At 35.8% G+C, this 13,466-nt stretch overlaps 1 non-coding gene and 1 pseudogene across 1 annotated transcript; both read left to right on the plus strand.

Moving 5' to 3' along the window:
- The window catches only part of LOC137202932 (proline-rich protein 13 pseudogene), a 162,839-nt pseudogene that overhangs the window by 66,741 nt on the left and 82,632 nt on the right, over positions 1-13,466 (plus strand).
- On the plus strand, positions 8,170-8,276 carry LOC137203120 (U6 spliceosomal RNA). Its single transcript, XR_010932949.1, has one exon. It is a non-coding gene; the product is annotated as a U6 spliceosomal RNA (small nuclear RNA).

The following is a 13,466-nucleotide window of genomic DNA, read 5'->3' on the forward strand; positions in this document are numbered from 1 at the left end:
TGTCAACAGCTCACCTGCTATTTACACAGAATTGTGGTGTTACATCTCATCCTGAATTCTTGCACGTGACCTAAGATAGAACAGGGAGTATGCTGATACACCCACGGTTTTAAAATGGGCAAGTGCCTATGAGTTGCTATGCTTAGAAATTCTGGGATAGGCCTGACCTGGAGCCAAGCTATGTTGGATTTTGTGACTTAACAGCTGTTATTTGAATGCAATGAATTTTTCACTTTAGGGCTTTTCAAGTATACGAATATATGTATATAGGTGTGTGTTTATATTCGTGTAATCATAAGTAACTGAAAATAAATATTTAAACATTAAGATTTTAAGTTCTATATAAAAGCTGTGGGCGCAAACGTTTTTATAATGACCTCACTGTTATTATGTTTTAGCATGTTTCATGACTGTAGTATTAGTTTTTTATTGCTACATAACAAATTACCTCAAATAGTGCTTACAATAGCATATATTTATTATCCTGTGGTTTACACGTGTCAGGGGTCTGTACTTCTCAGATGATTGCAAGGCTGCAATGAAGAGTTTGGCCAGCATGCCTTCTCATCTGAAGCTTGGGGTCCTCTTCTAAGTTCATTCAAGTTACTGGCAAAATTCAATTCCTTGTATTTTTAGGACTGAGGCCCTCAGCTTCTAGATGCTATTCTCTCCATTGGTGGCTCAGAAAGTGTCTGTTGCTTCTTCAAGGCCAGCAGGTCAGCATTTCTGCTGTTTTGGGTTTCTTCTTTCATGGAATACCTGTTTTAAGGGCCTCACCTCATTAGATCCCATGTACCACAGACTGCTCTAAGTCTGGGTGCTGTGTGCTGGGCCACAAGGCCAGCTGCTCAATGCCTGTGTGCCTGTCGGGCCCATGATCCCCAACTAATTTGCACCTTGTATCCCCAGGCCTATCTTCACTGCTCACCGACATGCTTCCTTGTCTCACGGACTTCACGTTCCAAGATAAAATTAAGAATTTCAAGGTGGAGACAGCAGAGCTTTAAACCAAGTGCAGGGCTCTTCTGAGAGCAAGAGCCTATGCCTGTCCTGTCTGTGTTTGCTTATTAAACTAAAAGACTAGAATTATAATACCTACTTTATAGGGTTGGTAATGATATTAAATGAGAAAATGTATATGAAGAATTTATAGCAGGGTCTGTTACGTAGCAAACACTCAATAGATATTAGTCCTTATGTTATTATAAGGACTAGTTATAAGGACATAATAAGACTCAGTCACCTACTCAAAGATGTCTAGTCAGAGAGACAGGCATGTGAACAGCTTATTACAACAATACAATAAATAAAAACCACTAGGCACTGAGAATTTTAAAATGCACTGTTTACAAGAAATTTATAGAGGTGAAACTGACAGATATGTAATTATAGTTCAGTATGATTAGTGTAATTTCCAAACCTACTAATCTGTAGAAGATCTCAGGAGAATGTTACTCCTACTCTAACATTAAAAGAAAAAGGCGGATAATCTAAGAAATCATAACTTTCCTGGGCTCATCACAGAGCCAAGGTCGTAAGGTAACTAGGTAAACTGAATTCCAAAGGGTGACAAGCCCCTCCAAAAAGACCTTGGACATGCGAACTATTTGGCCTTCAGTACAGTGTAAGAGCGAGCACACGTGGTAGACGTAAATATGTATAAAAAGGAAACAACTGAAATTTTAATAAATTTTCAAAGATTCTGTGTGGGTCATCAAGAGAATTTAGAATCTCTAGAAACCCAAGACACAAAGGTCACCTAAGCTTCCTCACCAGCTTTTTAATACAGGTCCGTGCTGGGTGCATATGAGAAAGAGTAGGATCAGGAAAAGGAGACCTGAAGAAGCAGCTGCTGGAAGAGAGGCATGAAATCCATACTCTTCTCTCATAGGAAGCAAAGTCTTCCTTCCACAGTGGCAGAGGAAGAATGCTCAATGGTCAAGATTTTGTACTTTTGTAGTGACGCAAAGCCACGCTGCTGGGGGGGAGGGGGGCAGGAAACTCACTCTTGCCGAAGACTCACCATCCTTACGCACCAGGGGAGATGGAAGGAAAGCTGAGAAAACCCCACCCTCAAGATGAACTGCACAGGGCTTACCTAAGACTGGGACTAGAGCGAGAGAACTGAGAAACCTGCCTGCCCCCGCCATGAGGTTTGCACCAAATAATAAACACCAGCAGGCACCTGCTGGGGTAGCATCAGGAGCACAGAGACCCTTCCTACGTCATAAACGTGGGGGCTGCTCAGAGCAGGGCGGGCGAGGAAGAGAGCCCTCCAGGACTCTAGGCTTCACACTAAGCAGGAGATAGCAGGGTCCTCCACTCAAGGACCCAGAATCATCTTCATTGATATTTAGGCTATAACAGAAAACTGCCAGTAGATGGCATCAAATCTCAACCGGGCCCTGGACAGGTCAAGGTTTCATAGCTGGACTCCTGCACCACCCACCTTGCTAGACATGCGGCCTGGCCCTAGTCATTTCATTACCTTGTCATATTACAACCCTGTATTTAATATTAATTTTTTTTCCTTAATCACCACCTGCCATTATGACATTGAAATATCTTTTTTTTTCTTCTTTTCTGTCTGTTTCCAAAACCACATATTCCAAAAGTGGTATTACTTGAGAGATGTTCTGTATGTATGACTGCTTGGGAAGAAGTGAACACACAGCACTCACACACACTCACACAGATGTCCACACATGTCACTTTAAGATGAGATAAATGTCCTGGTTTAATTTGTAACGAGTAAAAACTTTTTGAAGGACAGTGGCACACAAGAAAAGAGAGCATAAGGCCTGTTTGAGTGTAATTTCTCATGATCCTTAGGGATCCTAATGGAACAGAAAGCTATCATTGACAACATAAGCATGGTAGTGTTTGCTGGATCTGGAAAATTCATTTCTTGCTTTATCATAGATTGCCATGGGAGGATGGCTGCCAGATATGGCCAATGAGGAAGTGCATTTTTTTCTTTGCAGCAACTTTTTACTTTTAGCATGCATTGATGATCTTGCCTGGATCAGTTATTACACTGGAGATTGGAGAATGGTGGTTTGTTCCTTCTAGGTTTATGCCTTTTAATTTCCTCTCATTTTATTTTGGTTCCAAGAGAAAAAAAAAAATGACTATGCAACATCAGGCCACTGGTTTAACCCAATATCAGATCAGTTTAGAAGTCATTATGAGAGGAAAAAGAAATATTTGAGTTGAAAGATATATTAAAAACCCTTTCTCATTGTTTTTGAGGAGTTTCCAGCAGGCAAGAGTTTACCTTTTTTGTTTCTCTTCATCATTTCGTTGGTAGTTTGGTGTCTTAAATAAACCTAGACAGGCATATGTGTTATTTATTACATTCCTTATCTTGACCTGCAAGGCTCTATACGATTTTGCCCTTACTTGACCTCTCAACTTCTTCTACAATTCTCTCTTTTAATTAACACAGTACAGATGCACTTGCCCCTTCTTATTTCTCAAGCACATACAACTCTGCTCAGCGCTTCAAGGAATATTGCCACATGACTTGTTCTTGTCTTTAAATTCTTACCTTAAGTGTCCTCTCCGTAGAGAATTCTTCCCTGACCATTCAATGTAAAGTAGCTGCTACCTGCTCTGTATTACAGGACCCTCCTTAAAAGCCGTCATAGCACTGGTGATATCTGACAGTTATGTTGGTCTTTTCTGTCCTCCTCTAGTATTAGAATGTAAGTTCCAGGAGAGTGGGCATCTTGGCTATCTATTCCTTGCTATATCCTACCACCGAGAATAGGATTGAAAACAAATTTTTAAATAAAAGAAACATCTCAGCTTATGCACTTGTTAAACTTTTATCTTTCCACCATCTTTAATAGGTATAAAATCTGGATTTAAACTTACTTTAAATATATAATGGCCAAGGAGTCTTGCTTCCAGTAGGGGCAACGGTACCTTGGGTCAACCCTTGTACTGAGATGGATTAAGAAAGTGTGGTATGTGTGTATGTGTGTGTGCATGTGTGTGTATAATATCATAATGGGATGCAGTCAAGGAAATTATAGGGCCAAATTCCAAAGTAAAAGAAATAAAACCTAGACGTGTGAACTTGGTATTTAGCACCATTTTTCCTTTACAGGGATTTGCCAATTCTGGAAGAGGTGACTGAGAGGCCAAGAAACAGATGAGAAAAGTTTTTGAAAGGTTTACAGAAAGAAAAATTCAGATTGCTTTCAAGGCTTGCCAGGGGCATTGGTAAATCACGCAGGCTTCTGATTAAGATCCTTATGGTCTAAACCCCCCAAATAAGGGTGAAACGTACTTGCAAGGATTGAAGGATTGAAGAAGTGCAATTTCTGATTTCAGTCTCTGATAGTATTAAGGTCATTCTAGTTTGCTGATGACCCCAGCCACCTGCATAAGCAAATGCAAATCTGCTCCAGTGGAAAAAAATCTTCCTAGACCTTAGATCCTCTTTACATATTTGTGTATTGAACCCAGCAGACGATAAAGAACAACTAGGTAAAAAAGAGTGGATATATGTATATGTATAACTGATTCACTTTGCTGTACAGCAGAAACTAACACAACATTGTAAATCAACTATACTCCAATAAAAAAACCCCACAAAAAACAGGCAAATGAAGAAACAGATAATGTGGCAGAAAAGCAAAAGAACCAGAGAAATAAACCAACAACAGTAAACAGCACCTACAATGAACACCTGCTACATGATTTTAGGAAGCAATGCATACATTGAGTGCTGAATAATCATCTCACCTTCATGAGTATAAAACTGAACTCTTCATCTTTCCCCCCAGATCCATTCCACCATGGCCTTACTTATCTTTGTCGATGGCAACCCCACGGTTCCAGTGCTCAGCCCAAGACATTGCTGTGGTCTTTGACTTTTTTCTTTTTGTCTCACCCTATATAGGATTGGTAAAGAAATCCTCACTCTTATTTTTAAAAGTACAGATAAATACAGAATCTGATCATTTCTCATGACATTCACAGCTACAAGCTTGCCACCCTGTTCTTACTGAATTGCTTGTGTCTCTGCTTGTCTCAACACAGCAATTAGCATGATTCTGTTAAAGCATACATCTAACCAGAATCTCCTCTGCTCAAAACTTTATAATAGCTCTACTCAGTAAAAGAGGAAGTCCTTAAAATGACTTACAATATTCTATACCTTTCTAAATCCATGCCAAGGCCTTAGAGCAAGTTTTATATCTGTACCATAAAATGTTTATCTCACCCAAATTTTTACTGTGTAATGTGCCAAAGGATGTCAACTTTATTCATTTTCCTATAATATACATGTTTACACTGAGCCAAGAAATGTTCTTTGGCACTACAAAAACTGCAATGAAAACTATTTACTGGAAACTTATATTAATCATTTTTTAAACTCATAATTTCAGTAGCAGAATTAGGGTTCAGTCATCAAAAATGAAGATTATTATGTTGTTAATGGGCATTGACTGCTGTTGTAAACAAGCAATGCTTTAAAAAATATCTTGATATAATAAATGTATTTTTGCACCAGTTCATCTTATTCCTTTTACCATTTTCCTTTCATGTAATGTTTTCTGATTACAGTTACCTCTCATTGGGCATCAGATGTCTATTTTATTAACCTATTTTAATCTACTGATAGTCTAAGGATAAATAAACTTGGATATGTAGGACTGTTAGCCTTAATTTTTTTGTTGTTGCTTTTGTGTAATGTTTCCTGATTAAGGCAATCTCTCATTGGACTCCAGCTGTCTCTTTTACTAATCTATTTAAATATAATGATAGTTAAAAGATAAATAAGCTTGGATGTGAATAAATTTTGATGCAAAGAGCTGCATGGAGCAGAAGTGCTAGAAACTAGAGGACAGGCTTAATTACCATATAGTTATTTCTTTTGTCCATACAGCTACGTTTAAAGTTCCATTTAAATTCAAGATTGTTTAAATTCAAGATTGAAAGTTGAATTTTTACAAGAACATAGTTCCTACTGACCTTCCAGGTATCTATTTTAATTTTTTTCTTTTCCTTATCTACCTAAATGCAAATTATAACTACTCTTTAATTATAATTTATTTTCTTGGATTCAGTCAAATTAGATTATGTAATTGAACTAAAATCAGAATAATGAAACAGAAGTTGAGACAATGCTGTATACCCATTTTATATAAACTTTTTTTAGCAAGATGACTAATACGTTAATAAATCTAACAACCTTGGTTAGTGTCACCATGACCTGGACCCTCCTAGTCCACATCCTGAATCAGGATCTCAGACGTCACCCAGAGTGGAACTTGTGACATGTTAGTGGAAAAATGGAAACCACATTTTGATACTCAGTTCTGGGGAGGAAACTGTTTTGCCAAAAACAATTTGCCTTGTAATTTTTCATTTCAGTTATCTGCAGCATGATGGCTAAAATGTGTTTTCTTCTCTTTTGTTCTGATTTGGTAAGGAAGCACAGATCAGTCTACACAGCCACCTGAACACTGCTGCCAAGACTATTCCTTAAAAAGAGGATTATTTCTACACAATAGGGAGTGCAAGCACATTTCCTGCCCCTGTCAAAATTCTGTCTACCTTGGGATAAGAAAACAGCCCCCACTCTGCTTTCTCAAATTAGATAGTATTAATTTTTTAAAAAGAAGGCAAATTATATCTTTAAATATGCATTTTAAGACAGAATATTTAATATTTACCTGGATAGCAGTGCTTGTTTTTACAAAAATGTTTTTAGACATAAACACATCTTAGTATACATTATATCTTCCACCTGTGTACTTTTAATAATTACATTTCTGTTTACATGCCTACAAAAGGGACTAGCTTAATTCTACAGTTTATAATAAAAAATATTTTTAACTTGTTAAAAAACTTAAGTAAAAAGAAAACCTAGAACAAATTTGAACAAACCTAAAACAAACATTTGAACAAACAGATTGATTGTTTCACATATAGTTTTTTCTTTTGCAAAATAAGGTAATATAACAATGTTTTATATAGAAGATTTATATTCTTACAGTAACATTTACTAAAATTCTAATCTCTATGCACTTGTAAGGCTTTTGATACTCAATTTAGGGAGATATTGGTACAAACTGCATTAGGCTGGATTCAAACTTCTGAAGTTTAGAAATACTTTCTCAGTGGTATCTTTCATTTGCAAGTCTTTTACTTAAAAAACACAAAAAACCAGTCTGGGACTCTGTAACCTTATTCTTGTTTAGTTCATTCAACAAGTCTTGATTGAGTGCTGACTTTGTATCAGGAAAACCTTTTAAGTAGTAATGACAGCAATAAAAAAGGAAGAAACTTCCTGCCGTCAGGGGATTTAGGACCATGGGTATAATTAAATGGAAAGTGTCCATTGCTATGGAAATGTATTGATTTCCTCTGTACATTGGACTTTTTCTCAAAGTGATTAGCTGTAATGCTTATCGCTCCCCACACCTTTTACCTACACATTAAATTGATCTTTTAAAATTGTTTGAAAGCAAACATAGGATTTTTTCTGAATATGGCTCTTTTTTATCATTATGCAGACAAAATATGTAAGATACAGTTTACAATTCATAGAGCTCTTTATTCTCTTTCCCATTCCTTTGTGACACAGTAGTTTATTTCAAATACATCAGTCCAGAATACATATACCATCCCCATAACCTGTGAACAAATCTAGAAGTCAGATATGTGTAAAACATTTCTAATTTTTGTATTGGCCTGAAATATTGATATAAATCCCCAACGATAGTGCCAGATTAAACTTCAAAGATCATTGAACCATCTTTTTTTTTTTTTTCTTTGCAGCCTATTCAGTTCACATACTTGTAATGATTTGAATAGCTTGCTTGACAAGAGTGGCAAAATCACATCCTTACCCTCTGACTCATTTTTGTACTTATTTTGATTAGAATTTTTCTGAGGTCAAAGAACATGCTTTATTTATCACTTTAAAATAAATTTATATGGAACCACAAAAGACCCAGAATTGCCACAGCAAATCTGAGGAAGAAGAACAAAGCTGGAGGCATAACCCTTCCAGACTTCAGACAATACTACAAAGCTACAGTAATCAAACAGCATGGTATTGGCACAAAAACAGACATGTAGATCAATGGAACAGAATAGAGAGCCCAGAAATAAACCCACACATGTACAGTCAATTAATCTACAACAGTGCTCGCTTCAGTGGCACACATACTAAAATAGGAACGATACAGGGAAGATTAGCATGGCCTCTGCATAAGGATGACATGCAAATTTGTGAAGTGTTCTGTATTAAAAAAAAAAAATCTACATACAACAAAGGAGGCAAGGATATACAATGACGAAAAGACAGTCTCTTCAGCAAGTGGTTTTGGGAAAGCCAGACAGCTACATGTTAATCAATGAAATTAGAACACTCCCTCATACCATATACAAAAATAAACTCAAAATAGTTTAAAGACCTAAATATAAGAAAAGACACCATAAAACTCCTAGAAGAGAACACAGGCAAAACATTCTGGGACATAAATTGTAGCAATATTTTCTTAGATTAGTCTCCCAAGGCAAAAGGAATAAAAGAAAAAATAAACAAACGGGACTTAATCAAGCTTAAAAGCTTTATCAGAACAAAGAAAACCATCAGCAAAATGAAAAGACAACTTATGGAATGAGAGAAAATATTTGCAAATGATGTGACTGACAAGAGGGTTAATATCTAAAATATACAAACAGCTCATGCAACTCAATATCAATAAAACAAACAACACAATAAAAAAAATGGGCAGAAGACCTACATAGACATTTCTCCAAAGAAGACATACAGATGGCGAAGAGGCACATGAAAAGATGATCAACATCGCTAATTGCAGATGACATGAAAATCTTAAAGATGCCACCAGAAAACTACTAGAGCTAATCAATGAATTTGGTAAAGTAGCAAGATACAAAATGCACAGAAATCTCTGGCATTCCTATCCACTAACAATGAAAAATCTGAAAGAAAAATTAAGGAAACACTCCCATTTACCATTGCAACAAAAAGAATAAAATACCTAGGAATAAACCTTCCTAAGGAGGCAAAAGACCTGTATGCAGAAAACTATAAGACACTGATGAAAGGAATCAAAGATGATACAAACAGATGGAGAGATATACCATGTTCTTGGATTGGAAGACTCAACATTGTGAAAATGACTCTACCACCCAAAGCAATCTACAAATTCAATGCAATCCCTATCAAACTACCACTGGCATTTTTCACAGAACTAGAACAAAAAATCTCACAATTTGTATGGAGACACAAAAGACCCCGAATAGCCAAAGCAATCTCAAGAAAGAAGAAAGTTGCTGGAGGAATCATGCTCCCTGACTTCAGCCTATACTACACAGCTACAGTAATCAGTATGGTACTAGCACAAAAACAGAAATATAGATCAATGGAACAGGATAGAAAGCCCGGAGATAAACCCACACACCTATGGTCACCTAATCTATGACAGAGGAGGCAAGAATATACAATGGAGGAAAAGACAGTCTCTTCAATAAGTGATGCTGGGAAAACTGGACAGCTACATGTAAAAGAATGAAATTAGAACACTTCCTAACACCATACACAAAAATAAACTCAAAATGGATTAAAGACCTAAATGGAAGGCCAGACACTATCAAACTCTTAGAGGAAAACACAGGCAGAACACTCTATGACATAAATCACAGCAAGATCCTTTTTGACCCACCTCCTAGAGAAATGGAAATAAAAACGAAAATAAATGGCACCTAACGAAACTTAAAAGCTTTTGCAGCAAAGAAAACCATAAAGAAGACGAAAAGACAACCCTCAGAATGGGAGAAAATATTTGCAAATGAAGCAACTGACAAAGGATTAATCTCCAAAATGTACAAGCAGCTCATGCAGCTCAATATCAAAAAAACAAACAGCCCAGTCCAAAAATGGGCAGAAGACCTAAATAGACATTTCTCCAAAGAAGTTATACAGATGGCCAACAAACACATGAAAAGATGCTCAACATCACTAATCATAATAGAAATACAAATCAAAACCACAATGAGGTATCACCTCACACTGGTCAGAATGGCCATCATCAAAAAAATCTACAAGCAATAAATGCCGGAGAGGGTGTGGAGAAAAGGGCACCCTCTTGCACTGTTGGTGGGAATGTAAATTGATACAGCCACTATGGAGAATAGTATGGAGTTTTCCTTAAAAAACTAAAATCGAACTACCATATGACCCAGCAATCCCACTACTGGGCATTTATCCTGAGAAAACCATAATTCAAAAAGAGTCATGTACCACAATGTTCATTGCAGCACTGTTTACAATAGTCAGGACATGAAAGCAACCTAAATGTCCATTGACAGATGAATGGATAAGAAGATGTGACACATATATACAATGGACTAGTACTCAACCCTAAGAAGGAACGAAATTAAGTTACTTGTAATGAGGTGGATGGACCTAGGGTCTGTCATACAGAGTGAAGTAAGTCAGAAAGAGAAAAACAAATACCGTATGCTAATGCATATATATGGAATTTTAAAAAGCGGTACTGATGAACCTAGTAGCAGGGCAGGAATAAAGATGCAGATCATATAGTAGCTTTATTTTTTATTTGTGGTTGACTATGTAACTGAATATTTGGGAGATGAAAACAAGGTTGTGCTTTCAGGTGAACTCAGGGGATTCCCTTAACTAATATATCAGATTGAAAAGTTGCCAGTTCCACACATATGAAAGCCAAAGCAACTGCATCTGAGATTCCTTTAGAAATCATTACCTGACCTCTCTTTCCCACTGGCCACACCGCTCACACTCACTCCTGCCCTTAGACTGTACCTCTTCTCTATCCTCCCGTAATATTTTATTATTTCATTTAACACGTAGTTTATAATCGTGAGTTGTAGCCCCACAGAGACGGTGAACTCCTTGAGGGCAGGGAGTATGCTTTGTTCTTCTTTGTAAACTTGTTACCTAGTATTTAATAGTTTGAGTTAATTAATATATCTCTATGCTATGGACTGTTGCTTGAATGAATTGAATGGATGAATGAATGAGATGGTCATAATTTTGGCTAGGTAGTTCTTTCCTTCAGATAACGCAGCCAGCTCTCCAGGACAGTTTGCATTTTGCTATCTCCAAGGTGGTTTTGTTTTCCATCCTGATTATTTAACAGATAATATAAATCTGAAACACAGAGAAGTTAAGGTTATTGACATAGAGGATCACTCAGTAGAGCTAAATCTACAACTCCAGATGAGTTGAAGGAATGAGACAGGTGGCCCAGTGGCTAAAAGTTTAGTCCTTTTTGTCAAAAAGACCCAGATTAGAATATGGATCCTCTTATTGACAGAGTATCCTTAGGTAATGAACATAATTTTTTCAGAGCCTCTGCTTTGAATAATGCCTATTTCACAATATTGCTGTGAAATAAGTTTGAACCAATGCTTAGCATATATTAAATAAATAATCTTCAATATATTTTAAATATGAGCATTCTAGCTTTTAAGTAATTATAAATCAGACTAAAATATGTCATAAAAGAAACACACAAAAAAGATGAAATGGAGTCCATATGACAGAGTGTATTAACAAATAAATAATAACTCATGGAGTTAAAGAAACTAGGAGGTAATTTCATGATTGGGTAAATATATCTACAAAATAGCTGGGGCCATAGTGAGTAAATACTCATTTGTGACTGAGACAGACCCACTTTGTGATTCTTGTATTACTTTAATTATTAAGGGCTCTCCATTTCACTTTTAAAATTGTCAGGGTTTGGACAGTGAATTGTGGAGTTACTGTATCGTGGCACATGTGCTAATCTGGAACATTTTAGGAGGAACTTTTTGCACAATCTAGTAAGCATTGTACCCTGAAATCTGCACAGGCATGTGTAGGAAGAGTTTCATCTTCCAGTATACAAAGATCTGGGTTGGTCAGCATTTCTGTTCTATCCAAATAATCAATTTTTATTCTATCCAAATAGTCAAGCACATCTTGAATGTAAATATCTTTTTAGCAATTCACTTTAATGTTCTCTTACTACACAGAGTTAAAAATGTAACTTGGTGAGAAGCAGAATATACCAGATAACTCCTTAGGGTTGTATTTTTACTTGCTTTTTTTCTCTTTCACCCTCTTCTGATAACTTACTTCAATATACACTCATTTAGAAAAAGGCTTTTTTTGGATTTACCATTATGATCTGAGATTCAGAAAGTTGGAAGATATAATGAGAAATGTTCATTTTCTTTCTTTCTCCCTTTTCTATAGAGAACACATTTTAAATTTATTATGATTTCCAACAATCCCCTTTCCAACAATTATTTAATACAGGAAAAAAGTGTTGGTAGGAAATTCTTCATTGTCATTTACCAGTCTTCTTTGTTAGCAACGTGACAACAGTAACGTTACTTCAGGTGATTTCTACAAGTCTTTCCTCAGCTGTCATCTAAACAAAATAAGATGAAATAAAACAAACACAAATTAATTGCACAGTTATTCATAAATACAAAAAATCTTTGTTATCAAAGATAAATTATAATTTAGAAAGCAAATGTGCAAATTATATTAAATAGATCAATTTTTGAAAGTACATTTCTTCAAAGTATTGTGCAGCTCTTTCCTCACTATAACTGTCGTTAAAACGTTAGTGGTGAAATAAAGCTATATCAGACTATGCTAATGTACATTTTAAACTATTACTTATGGAAATACAGATAGAGATTCAGATCACATTATGAGAAATGTAATAATTTTCAAATAATTTTCACATTATCAGAAATTTATGATGGAAAGAACTCTAGGGAAATTTGCTTGGTGAATTATAAGCACAAATTTATAGTTATTATAATTCCAAGAAAATTTGAAAGATTCAATAGTATTTCAAAAGACTTTAATCAGTGATGATGGCTTCTTGGAGGGTGAAAATGATTGTGAAATATTAATGTGCTCACCTATATCTGTAAGTACAATTAAAATTATGCTGAGTTGGACATTGACAGATTTCACATTCTTGCCTTGAAACAACTATCCACAGTCTGTTTAAGCACAAAACTCAGTAAACTTATAGGTAATGAGTAACTATTTTACTATAGTTTTGAATAATCTTAATGTTCCAGATATTCAGAGCATTTGAAATAACAGCATTATCATAGAAAAATACATTAACTTTGTCCTCATGTTTAATAACCATTTGTTAGAAAATATCACTTTTAGAGTTTTTAATCAGTTATATTGGAAATGAAGTGAGATGTTTTTATTTTAAAAGCTTTCCACCTTCTGGCTATTTGGCTTGGTTTTAAGTTTTGGATTTTTCATGTCTTTCATATTACAGATTAGATGTATGTTTGTTGACCATTTTTAAACCAGACTGCAACTCTTTGGTTTATTCTATGACACTCTGCTATATAATCATTTTGGGCAGACCAACTCTTCACAGAGGCCTAGAAATATCCAAAAT

Source organism: Pseudorca crassidens, chromosome 11, assembly GCF_039906515.1.
Source record: "Pseudorca crassidens isolate mPseCra1 chromosome 11, mPseCra1.hap1, whole genome shotgun sequence".
In the NCBI taxonomy this organism is placed as follows: Eukaryota; Metazoa; Chordata; class Mammalia; order Artiodactyla; family Delphinidae; genus Pseudorca; species Pseudorca crassidens.